General features: G+C 40.1%; 1 protein-coding gene across 1 annotated transcript in view; it reads left to right on the plus strand.

Annotated features, from left to right (window-relative positions):
* The first annotated feature begins 347 nt into the window (after positions 1-347).
* STOX2 (storkhead box 2) overlaps positions 348-13,394 on the plus strand; it is an 82,516-nt gene continuing 69,469 nt past the window's right edge. The window contains exon 1 of the mRNA XM_049864314.1: positions 348-4,371. The gene's annotated coding sequence lies outside the window, so the exon portion shown is untranslated. The remainder of the gene's footprint in view (positions 4,372-13,394) is intronic.

Genomic DNA, 13,394 nt, shown 5'->3' on the forward strand with positions numbered 1-13,394 from the left:
ACTTTTTAAAATTAGTCAGATTGTACTTGATCCTGGTATATGAACTCTGGTCTTATAATTGGTAGACTTTGTAGCTTTTAAATGTTAAATTTGCGTATCTGGTTTTCGGGAACTACTGATGTAGGACCACAGATCTGAACAAACCAAAGCAGAGAGGTACTTTTCAGTCTCTGTCGCTCAGTGAGGGGACCCAGGCCACACCACTTTCCCCACCTTCAAGTGTCATGGGGGAATCAAGCAGAACGGAGGTCACCACATGTGCTCAAGGAAGATATTTGGGTGACTCCCTGCTAACAGCAGGGTGCCATCTACATGAAGCAGTTTGAGCTGAGTAGCCTTCTTCTCTCCCTCCAGAGTACTTCTGCCAGGAGCCAGAAATTTATACCCTCATTTGGGTTGATAGAAAAGTTTATCCGTTACACATAAAACTTTTACAGCAAGTCTACTCATGCTGCATGTATGACTTTCAGTTTTCACTCTGTAATGGGGTAGAAAATACATATACCTTACCCATTCATCATGACATCCACTAACGATTCCCATTCAGCAAGAACTTTGCTATCCCATTATGATTAAACTGTGCTAGTTTTGTTTTTTTAGCTCCTGCAAACCAAATGATATAGCTGACATGAGCATTGCCTTCATGGAGCACATCCCTCAGCGAGGAGGCCATTAGAATTCTTGGATCAAGTGTTTATGGATTGGAGCATAATTGTTGAGATGTAATATTTGAGGGTTTTGTTATTGGTGGAATTTTTTGAGCTGAGGGGTAGGGTGCAGAAGCCTGTCCTGGTCACATGACATTTGAGTAACATTTCTCTGGGGACCACAAAGTACCAACAGGTTGAAGTAAAAGTTGAAGGACTGAACACACTTGAGTAAAGGTCTCAGGCAGAGTTGTTCCTCCTTTCAGTAGCAGTGGTCTCAACTACTCAGTACTTGATTTTTCCAGTGCAAAGCTGAGGGAGCCTTTGGAAGCACCCGTTACCCCACTGTGTGTGGTATAGATAAAAGAGAGAGGGTCCAACAGGGAAGCAGTGAACTCGATAATTACACTTGATGCTAACAATCTGGTACGTGGGCGGTGTGGGTGCCTCATTTCCCCTGGCCCGTCTAGAACTGATGACAAAGCTCATTAGGACTTGTGCCAGAGGGTGGACTAGGGGAATGAGAGAATGACACTCATGTTAATCAGTTTAGCTTCTCATTAGTAACTAAAGAAAATATTGTGCCGAAGAGGCCATAACTACAAAAAAAGAAGGCAAGTTCTAGTTAACCATGTCAATCCACCATTATTACAAAGGTGTGAAAAGGGGAAGTGTTTGGTGTGCGGAAAATGGATGAACCAAAATGATATCTTTTTGAGGCTGAATTAAAACTTAAGGGGAAAAAAAAAAAAACTCTCAAATAAGACCTAAAACAAAATTAATTCTTTATCAAAGAAAAACAAAGACCAAAGTTAACATATTTGCTTCTCCTATTATTGACTGTGGAGCCCTGGTGGCACAGTGGTTAAGAGCTGCAGCTGCTAACCAAAAGGTCAGCAGTTCAAATCCACCAGCCACTCCTTGGAAACTCTATGGGGCAGTTCTACTCTGTCTTACAGGGTCACTGTGAGTCGGAATCAACATGATAGCAGTGGGCTTGGTTTTTTAGTTTAAACAATAAAAAATGACTACAAAATCTGCTTCTGAGCAAGATGGGATAAGCATACTTTACCCTGTCTCTCCTTTTGAATGTAGCTATAAACACTGAACACTCTGTGGACTCTGAAAAGTAAATGAGAGCAGACAGATTGGGGCAGGAGACTGGAATTCAAAGTACTACCAAATGGGTGATGCACTTCCTCCCCCCCACCATCCCCAAAACCTGGCATAGACTGAAAGGCAGCCTGAAACTCAGTAGTGCACAGTGATGTGGACAGAAAGATCTTCAAGAGAATTTGTCACTTTCTGGACTGAGGAGCAAAGAAAAATTCTTAAGATTCGGAGAGAGGGAGGATGTTTGTTTCTTCCCCCTTATTTTTTTTCCATTTTTACCCACTCCCAAGCCCCTGTCAGTCCTGTGGAGACACAGTAGCAGTGGAGGATGGACAGTTATCCAGACCTTCGAGGGAAAAGGAGGCCTTCTTTCTGATGAGAGGAGCTGTGGTCCCATAAAAAAAAAAAATTAAGCACGGGCAAATTCCCACTGCTTCTCTCTCTCTCTCTCTGACTTGCCACCACTTGGCACGAGACAGAGACACAGTTGCTGGAAGTATGCAGCTGAGCAGGTAGACAAAAAGCCCACCCTTCTGCCAGAAAGACCGTGAAAAAGGACCCCAGAGAACTGGAAAGTGTTGGAGAGATCACAGAGAGGAGGGAGCTCAAGAGAACTATCCCGTAAAATACTGCGTGGACTTCTTGGTTCACTTCTGAACTGTGCATGTGTGGATCTGACCTTATGTGGCATCCCAAAGGCTCTGAGAACTGAAATACTAACTAGACCACTTCACAGGTCGCAGATTGACCACTGTGTGGTGAACACATGAGACACATCCAAATGATATTGCAAAGGCTCTGAGCACTGAACTGACATTCAATTCATCGTTGACAGAAGGTACTTTGGAAATTGCAGACTTAACTAAGTTAAAAAAAATCAGCATTTTCCTTAGGGCTTAAACAAGACTCAGAGTTCTCATAACATAATAATTAACATTACTCAGCATATGAAGAACCAGGAGATAATCTCAACTCTCATGGGAAAAGACAGTCAACAGTTGCCAGTCCTGAAGTTCACAGATGTTGGAATTATCACATTAAGACTTTAAATCAGCTGTTATAACCATATTCAAAAAAATGTGGCTGAACACTCTTCAAAAGAATGGAAAAAAATAGAGGATATAATATAGAACTAAGTGGGAATTTTAGAACTGAAATATAAACTAACAAAAATTAAAAATGTATGAGTGTGCTCAGTAACAGAATGGAGATAATAGAAGAAAGAGTGAATAGGCTTGAAGAAAGACTAATAGAAATGATTTAGTCTCAACAATAGAGAAAAAATATATAAATAAGGCCCCAGGGATGTGTGAGACCATATAAAAAATGTCTAATATTTGTGTCACCAAAGTTCCAGGAAAAGTGTGGTTTAAAAAGATACTTGAAGAAATAATGGTTGAAAACTTGCCAAATTTGGGAAGAGGCATAAACTTTCAGAAATTAATAAGCTTAACAAACCCTAAACAAGATAAACTGAAAGAAATCTACATGCAGACACATCATAAACTGCTGAAAACTGAAGCAAAGAAAAATCTTGAAAGCAGCTAGAGAGAAATAATGCGTAACGTATAGTAGAACACTGATTTGAATGAATGTGTTTTTTTTTAAATTAGAACTATGAAGGCCAGAAGGAAGCAGAATGCTATTTTAGAAGTATTCAGTGATGCCCTTCAGATATGAAGGTGAAATAATGACATTCTTAGATAAAAGGAAACTAAAAGAATTCACTGCTGGAAAACTTGCTCCAAAAGAAACGGACAGAAAATAATGCCAAAGCAAAACTTAGAACATCAGGAATGAAGGAAGAGCAATACATATTTAGGTCAATATGATAATTCTCTTTTAAGTTCCTTAAAATGTATATGATGGAAAGTAAATATACCATTGATGGAGTTTTCATTGTATGTAGAAGTAGTGTACATGACAACTATAACATAAAGGAAGGTAAAGGGACCTATATGGTGGTAAGGTTTACCACTTGCAGTAGTAAAACATTCATCTAATGATAACATTCTAATTCTAAAACTTAAGTAAAAAAACCAAACCCGTTGCTGTCGAGTCGATTCCAACTTCATAGGGCCCCAATAGAACAAAGTAGAACTGGCCCATTGAGTTTCCAAGGAGCACCTGGTGGATTCGAACTGGCAACCTTTTGGTTAGCAGGTACAGCTCTTAACCACTATGCCACGAGGGTTTCCAAAGTTAAGTATGTATATTGAAATGCCTAGAGCAACAACTATATAAAGAAATATAGGCAGTCCCCAGGTTATGAATGTCTGACTCAAGTACAACCAGTAGTTACAAACCAACCCCCATAAAGCCTAACAAGAAAAAACTGGGCGTGTGGGCGTCTGGGCACCCACATCATGGCTGCATTTCTCCCACAGGCACAGGTGCTCCAGCAGGTCCATGGGTAGCCACTGGCAGCAGGCAGGACCCTGTGACATGGGGCACCCAGCTGCAGCCTGCAGCAGCAAATGGAGAGCCCACCCGCATCCACCCCTCTCAGAGCTTGGAAAGGGCCGGCCCCCTCGTCCATGTGCCCCAAGCACAGCCACTCCGTTCTACATGGCAGGCCTGCAGGTAGTGATGGCCAGTGGCTGAGATGCAGGTGGGTGCCACGCTCTGGGTGTTCTCCAAATACAACTGGTCAGTGCGCCATGCTGGGCACACAGCTATTCCTCCTTCGTGCCCCCTTACCTAGCTCTGCCCTACCCCAACCTGCTGGGCCTTGCGTGCTGTGCAGCTCCAGGCCATTGCAGCACCTCTGAGCTTCTGTTCCCCCTACCTTTCACATGTGGGATTTCACTATTTCAGCATTTCTTGGTCTTTTGGTGGCTGGGGGCGGGGGGGGTGGGTAGACTTAGATTCCTACCTCTATATGTCCATATAGTTTCTGGGAGATCCACAGAGAACTTTGGACTCGGGTTTCCCTAAGCATCCTCTTTCCAACTCTTGGGCCCCTGGCTCGCTCCTAGTGCATCCTGAGCGGCACTTTATCGCTTGCACCCCGAGGCAGGGGCTGCATTGTTGGTGCCTGGTTTTGACAGGTCTGGTTAGGATGTGATGGGGAATGATCCATCTGGCCCCAGTACTGTCCTACCCCCGCCCCTAACCCTCTCTTACCCTGTGGAGGACGTTTGAAGACCCAACAGAAATATGGCCTGGTGGGACCTCACAGATTTTTTAGTTCAGAGCCTACAGTATCTAACTGGTCTCAGATTTTACAGAACAGAATCTGAGTATTTTGGGTAACCTCTGCCCTGTAGGTATCTCTTCAACCATGGAAAAGATACAAAGGTTCATGATAACAAATGGGTGCTACTTTGTAACACTTCAAAACATTATTATTATGTATTAAAGATATTTTAGTGTATCCGAAAGTGTTTCTTTAATGATTTTTATGCATAGAAAAGTACACTATATACTAAGACAAACATTTGACTGACATTAGGTATGAACCGTTCTGACTTACATACAAATTTGACTTAAAGATAGATTTAGGAATGGAATTCGTTCATAATCTGGGGACTGCCTGTATAGTAAAAAACTCAATAGGTTAAAATAGAATGTGGAATTTTTCTAAATAATACAAAAGGAAGACAGAGTAACAAACAACAGTGAGAAAAAATAGAAAACAAATGATAAAATAGTAGACCTGAATTTCAACGTATTAATAATTCCATTAAGTATGAATGCTCTAAACATACTAAATAACAGAGATTGTCAGAATGGATTAAGTGAAAAAAAAAAAAAAAGACCCAAGGATATGTTGTCTACACGTAAATACAATTTAGATATAATGATATCGGTAGGTTAAAGTTAAAAGGCTGGAAAAAAAGATATACCATTCAAACACTAATCAAAAGAAAGCTGGAGTGACCATGTTAATATCGGATAAAGTAGACTTCGGAGCAAGGAAAATTTCCAGGGATGAAGAGAGGCATTATGTAAAGATAAACAAGTAAGTTCACCAAGATGATGTAAGAAACATAAAAGTGTACATACCAAACAACAAAGCTTCAAAGTACATGAAACAAAACTGATAGAACTAAAAGAAGAAATGGAAAAATCTATGATTATAATTGGGGACTTCAACATAGCTCTCTTAGTAATTGACAGAACGAGTAGATAGAAAAACAGCAAGGATATTAAAAACTGAATAATACTATCTTAGTTATCTAGTAGTATAACAGAAGTACCACAGGTGGGTGCCAGGAATTTATTTTCTCAGTTTAGGAGGCTGTTGTTGTTGTTGTTAGGTGCTTTCGAGTCAGTTCTAACTCATTAACGACCCTATGTACAACAGAATGAAACACTGCCTGTTCTTCCACCATCCTCACAGTCATTATGCTTGAGCCCACTGTTGCAGCCAGTGTCAGTCCATCTCATTGAAGGTCTTCCTCTTTTTCCCTGACCTTCTATTTTACCAAGCATGATGTCCTTCTCCTGATAACATGTTCAAAATATGTGAGACGTAGTCTTGCCATCCTTGCTTCTAAAGAGCATTCTGCTGGTACTTCTTCCAAGACAGATTTATTCTTTCTTTTGGCAGTCCATAAAAATATTCAATATTCTTTGCCAACACCACAATTCAAAGGTGTCAGTTCATCTTCGGTCTTCCTCATTCTTCGTCCAGCTTTTGCATGCATATGAGGAGATTGAAAACACTATGGCTTGAGTCAGGCACACTTTAGTCGTCAGGGTGACATCTTTGCTTTTCAACACTTTAAAGAGGTCATTTGCAGATTTGCCCAATGCAGTGTGTCTCTTGATTTCTTGACTGCTGCTTCCATGGGTTGTGGATCCAAGTAAAATGAAATCCTTGACAACTTCAGTCTTTTCTCCCTTTATCGTGATGTCGCTTATTGGTTCAGTCATGAGGATTTTTGGTTTCTTTATTGGAGGTGTAATCCATACTGAAGGCTGTGGTCTTTGATCTTCATCAGTAAGTGCTTCAAGTCCTCTTCACTTTCAGCAAGCAAGATTGTGTCATCTGCATAACACAGGTTGTTAATGAGTCTTCCTCTAATCCTGTTGCCCCATTCTTCATATAGTCCAGTTTCTCAGATTATTTGCTTAGCATACAGATCGAATAGGTATGGTGAAAGGATACAATCCTGACACACATCTTTCCTGACTTTAAACCATGCAGTATCCCCTTGTTCTGTTTGAACAGCTGCCTCTTGATCTATGTACTGGTTCCTCATGAGCATAATTCTGTAATTCCCATTCTTTGAGATATTATCCATAATTTGTTATGACCCACACAGTCAAATGCCTTTGCATTGTCGATAAAACACAGATAAACATCTTTCTTTTAGGAGGATAGAAGTTCGAATCCAGGGCAGCAGCTCTAAGGGAAGGCTTTCTCTCTCTGTAGGCTCTAGGGGGAGGTCCTTGTCTCTTTTCAGCTTCGGTTCCTTGGCGATCTTCCTGTGGACTACCATCTGTCTTCTCCTGTTTCCGTTTGCTTCTATGTGTCTTATCTGCTCATTTTATGTCTCAAAGCTGATTGGCTTAAGGCACATCCTATACTTATGTGGCCTCATTAGCATCACAAAGGCAATCCTATTCTCAAACAGGATTACATCTACAAGTATAACCCGAAACCAATTGCTGTCGCGTTGATTCTGACTCACTGCGACCATATAGAGGATAAGATTTACAGGACATATTCTTCGGGGATACAGCTCAATCTATAACAACCATCAGCCAACTGGATCTACTGACATTATAAAATATCTCTCCTCCAAAATAGAATACACATTCTTTCAAATGCTCAGGGAGTATTCACAAAGATAGATGACACTCAGGACTTATCATCCAAAGAATGTTCTCTGACTGTAATGGAATTTAACTAGAAATCTACAACAGAAATATACCTGATACATCTTCAAACACTTGAAAATTAAACAACATCCTTCTAAATAATCCATGGGTCAAAGAGGAAGTCTCAAGAGAAATTAGAAAATAATTTGAATGAACAAAAATGAAAATACAACATATTAGTTTATTATGAGACAGCTAAAGTAGTGCTCAGAGGGAACTATAAAGATTAAACACTCATATTAGGAAAAAAAAAGAACCTGTACTGAATGATCTAAGCTTCAATCTAAAGGAACTAGAAAATGAAGACAAAATAAGTCCAAAGCAAAGATCCAAAAATAAAGGAAATAATAAAGATAATGAAATTGAAAACAAAAATATTAGAAAAAATCAGTGACATCAAAACCTGGTTCTTTGATAGTATCGGTAAAATTGATAAATCTCTAGTTATATCAATGAAGGAAAAAAGAGAAGACACAAATAACCAATATTCAGAGTGAAAGAGGGGATACCAGTGCAGACCTCAGAGACGTTAAAAGTATAGTAAGCAAGTACCACAAACATCTCTCTCTATATGTAAATTCAACAATTTAGATGAACTGGACAGATTCCTAGAAAGCACAAACCCATTGCTGTCGAGTTGATTCCGACTCATAGCAACCCTATAGTACAGAGTAGAACGCCCCACAGGGTTTCCAAGGAGAGCCTGGTGGATTCGAACTGCTGACCTTTTGGTTAGCAGCCCTAGCACTACGCCACCAGGGTTTCACAAGTTACCAAAAATCACTCAAGCAGAAATAGATTACTTGAATAGGCCTGTATCTTTTAAATAAATTTAATTCACAGTTAAAAGTTTCAAAAAAAGAAAAACACAAAAACTCCAGGTTCAGATGGTTTCACTGGAGAATTTCTTTTTAAAAATATTTTGTGTTTTAGGTAAAAGTTTACATAGCAAATTAGGTTCCTATTTAAAAATTTTTAAATAAATTGTTCCATGACATAGGTTACGTTTTTCACAATGTGTCAGCATTATCATTATTTCCATTCTGTTTGTTTTTTCATTAATCTAGCTTCCCTGTCCCTCCTTAGCTTCTCATCTTGTTTTAGGGTAAATGTTCTCTGTTCTCATATAGTTGGTTATTTAAGGGAGCACAGTATTCATGGGTGATATTGTTTATTATAAGCCAATCTATTACATGGCTGGAAGGTGACCAGGAGTGGCTTCAGTGCCAAGTTCAAAGAGTATCTTAGGGTGATACTCTTGGGGGTTCTTTTAGTCTCTATCAGTCCAGTAAGTATGGTGTTTTTTAGTTTTATTCTACGTTTTTCTCCCTTTCTATCCGGGACCTTCTCTTGCATCCCTGGTCAGAATGGCCGGTAGTAATAGTCAGGTACCACCTAGCTCTTCTGGTCTCAGGCTTCATTAAAAAATTTAAAAGAAGAAATAACACCAGTCCTTTATGATCTCTTCTAGATAATAGAATAGGAGGCAGTACTTCCAAATTCGTTTTATGAAACTAGCATTATCCTGATGGCATAACCAGATTAAGACAGTACAATAGAACTACAGACCAGTGTTCCTTACAAATATAAGTGCAAAAATTCTCCCCAAAATATTGGTAAATTGAATCTAGCAATATATAAAAATGATATTAAACCATGGCCAAACCCTTGAATGCAAAACTAATTTAGCATTTGAAAATCAATCAATGTAATCCACCATATTAACAGACTAAAGGAAAAGAATCACATGACGTCTTAGTTACCTTGTTGTTGTGGCATCGGGTCCCCAGCTCATAGTGACCCCCATGCACAATGGAACGAAATGCTGCCAGGCCCTTCACTGTCCCCATGATCAGCTGGGGATCAGACTGTTGTGATCCACAGGGTTTCCTTTGGCTGATTTTTGGTGCTTCCATAACAAAATATACCATGAGTGGGTGACTTTAAAGAACAGAATTTTATTTTCTCGCAGTTTAGGAGGCTAAAAGCCTGAATTCAGGGTGTGGCTCTTGGAGAGGAGGTCCTTCTCTATTTCAGCTTCTTGTAGCCGACAACTCCTGCAGTTCCTTGGCTTGTAAATGCATCTGTGGTGTGTATCCATCTTCCTGTGGTGTCTTCCCCTGTGTGTGTTTCCCCTGCTTCTTCTGCCCTGGCTGCAACTCAGATGTGATCAGGTTTAGGACCCACCCTACTCTGGTGTGACCTCATTCACATCAAAAAGAAAAACCCGTATTTTTCACACAGTATCACTTCTACAGGTACAGGGGCAAATATAAATCAAATACATATTTTTGGGGTACACAGTTCATAACACATGATAATATCAACTTATGTATAAAAAGCAATTGACAGAATTCAATATACATTCATGATAAAAAATTTTATACTAAGAATAGAAGGCAAGATAAAGAGCATCTGAAAACCAACAAAAACTACAGCTAACATCATTCCTAATGGTGAAAGACTGAATACTCTCCCCTTAAGACTGGGAATAAGGTAAGGATAGCTACTTTCACTGTTCCTGTTCAACATCATACTAAAATTCCTAGCCATTAGAATAAGGCAGCAAAAAAAAAAAAAAAGAGAGAGAGAGGAAGAGAAAAGACAGCTCATAATAAAATTGTTCCTATTCTGAGACAATTTGGTTGATCATGTCGAAAACAGGGTTTTACACTGGTTTGTTCTGGTTCAACCCTACTGAGAGTTTGCATTTCCACCACTGATATACTGAATCAGAATCTATATTTTTAACAAATCCCCAGGTGATTCTTAACTATAATAAATTTTGAGAACCACCGCTCTACTGGTGGTTCTCAGACTTGGTCCCTAACCAGCAGCACTAGTATCAGCTGGGAACTTGTTAGAAATGCGTATTCGCAGCAGGGACTCAAAACTGGAATTTACCAGTTCTAAGCCCTGGCGGAAAATCCCAGTGAATACCAAAAAGCTCCTAGAACTACATTGCTGGGTAAATTGCAAAATTGTAAAGCTAGCCGAAAAAACTTTTTTTAAGCCCTGGTGGAAAATCCCAGTGAATACCAAAAAGCTCCTAGAACTACATTGCTGGGTAAATTGCAAAATTGTAAAGCTAGCCGAAAAAACTTTTTTTAAGCCCTGGTGGAAAATCCCAGTGAATACCAAAAAGCTCCTAGAACTACATTGCTGGGTAAATTGCAAAATTGTAAAGCTAGCCGAAAAAACAGGTAGTTCCTTAAACATAGCATTACATATGACCCAGCAATCCTACTCCTAGGTATTTAACCTAGAAAAATAAAAACTTTTGTTCACACAAAAACTTGTACAGAAACGCTTAGCAGCTCTATTCATAATCGCCAAAAACAGGAGACAACTCAGATGTCCTTTAGGAGTGGATGGCTAAATAAGTTGTGGTATGTCCATACAAAGGCATACTATTTAGCAATAAAGAGGAACAGACTATTACTATAAGTAACCGCGTGAATGAATTTCAGAATCATCATGCTCAGGGGTCAGTCCCAGGATACGCTGAAATGCCAGAGATGGAGAAGACCTCAGGGATCAGTCCCTGGATATACTGAAATGTCAAGAACGCAGCACATTGAAAACAACTGCAAACTCTCATGAAGCAGGTGTTAGATTAGTGGCATACCTTCTCTGTCTTAATTTCATAGCTCTGCCACAACACAAATACCATAAGCAGGTGGCTTTAAAGAACAGAAATTTATTTTCTCACAGTTCTGGAGGTTAAAAGTTCAAATCAGGGTCTCAGCCACGTTGGCATTTCTTGGTTCTTTGGTTGTTTTTCTTTTTTTTTTTTGGTTGTAAATTTATAATGTTTTATTGAAAGTCATCTAGATAAGGCTTGGAGTTTAATTTTCTTAAGCTATTTTACAAAGTGTTGTGGAGTACTGGAGAAATGTCTGCTGTAAAAATGACAGGGCAGAGGCATCTGACCTCTTTTAACTTCGGGATGGGGGCGGTCAAGATCAATAGTCCGAGGCTGATTGCCATGAGGTGGAGGTCAGACGTGTCTCCTCTCTTCAGCCTCTTTACCAGTTCTGACACTGGCTGTCCCTCCCACAGCACTCTCTACTACTCTGCTGCGTTCAGTAATTCATTGCAAAGGACACACAGAACTCACAGATCATGCTAACAGTTAGGGAAGGGTTCTTTAGGGGTGTAACAGGGTACAACTCAGGATGCAGTTCTTTGATCAGGACAGTTTCTTCTTGCCCTCTGCCACCAGGCCCTGCTGAGCCTTGCTGTTGCTGGGCCCTGCTGGGACCTTCTTGGGCAAATGTTACAACTTCTAGCTCCGTGGGTCAGCAAGCCCCACAGCAGCCATCTTGAGCTGCTATAATTCTTGCTACCGCTGTGCCACTGTCCCTCGATGTTTTCCGTGTTACAGCTCCTCTCTTTCTCTCCCTCTCTCCGTATCTCCCTTTAAGCCTATTGTGATGGCAAAACTGACCAATCGTTTCATTAGGGTTCCATATACCTTATTTGCATGGCCCCGCCCCCACAAGAGTGCCATGCATCTTATTTGTATTACTAGCTGTCGAATCCCCTTGTTGGGCCACAAGTACCTTATTTGCACAGTCCCACCCATACATTTGGCGGGAGTTTCAAGACCATGGCAAGAAAGGCTGTATAAAATCGATCCATCACACCGCATCTGCACTGAGTGTTAGGAGACCTGCATGCTAGTTCTGACTTTATTACCTCCCTGTCACCTAGGGCAGGTCACTTCCCCATTTAGACTCTAGAATTATCTTAGGTCAAATGATAATGCCCTAGACGATGGTCAGTATCTCTCCCAGCTCCAAATGCCTTTTTTGTCTGTTCCTAATAGAATTGATCTGGGTCAAAGACTTTTGAGAATTTTAGCAAGTAACACAGGATAGCCATGTTCTGTACTTCATGTTCATGTCGATGTTCCGTAATATTTATAGGGTTACCAAGTCTATTGTTTCTTTAAATATTTAGTTTCCTGCCTATGGTGTGTTTCATCTAATCCAACTGTAGTTGAAATTGCTTCTGCCACCATAACAAAAAATGCACTTAACTTAGTAAACCCTGGCCTATAAAGCCTTGAAAATATTGAAATTTCCTGTTTTTAAAACTACATTGGTTGAATTTTCGATTTTTTTATCTGCTTTTTGTGCAACCAGTAAATCTGATCTGTTATTGGTGCCCAGGGTTTTTTTTTTTTCTTTTTTTTTTAAGAGGGTTTCTCCTCTTCCTTTTATTTCTCATTTTGAACTAATATTTTACCCTGAGCACCACTCTGAATATCTGGCCACCACCATGGCACATACTGTCTTTTGGGTAGATTCTGGGCAGGTAGCGTTGGGCTCATGTGACAGTCCTAGGATTGCACTTCTGAGCTGTCCCAATATTTCAGGCAGTGAATTTTGGGCAGCCCCTTTATGGAATAGCAAAGTATATCCTATCTCTCTACTGTCCGTTCTTTGTTTAAGTACTCTTTTCACCCTTCTCGGTCTCTCACAATAGGCTCTTACATTTTCTCCATAATTAATTTTCTTCTCTCTTTGGATCCATCCTATACCCTGTTCCCAGGGAAATCTAAAATTAAGCACCAATATCGTGGGGAAAAAAAAAAACTCAAACCAAACCTGTCGCCATCACGTTGATTCCGACTCCTAGCGACCCTGTAAAAACTTTTAATGTGTTCCTCCTACAATTTAATGTTCTCCGAAGTCTGATCTCATTCCAAATGGCTCTTTGGCTTTATCTCCACCAAGCCTTTCAGGTATTCCACCATTCTAGCCAAGTGAGGCAGACACCAGTCATGCTTCAAAG

This window comes from Elephas maximus, chromosome 21 (assembly GCF_024166365.1).
Source record: "Elephas maximus indicus isolate mEleMax1 chromosome 21, mEleMax1 primary haplotype, whole genome shotgun sequence".
NCBI lineage: Eukaryota > Metazoa > Chordata > Mammalia > Proboscidea > Elephantidae > Elephas > Elephas maximus.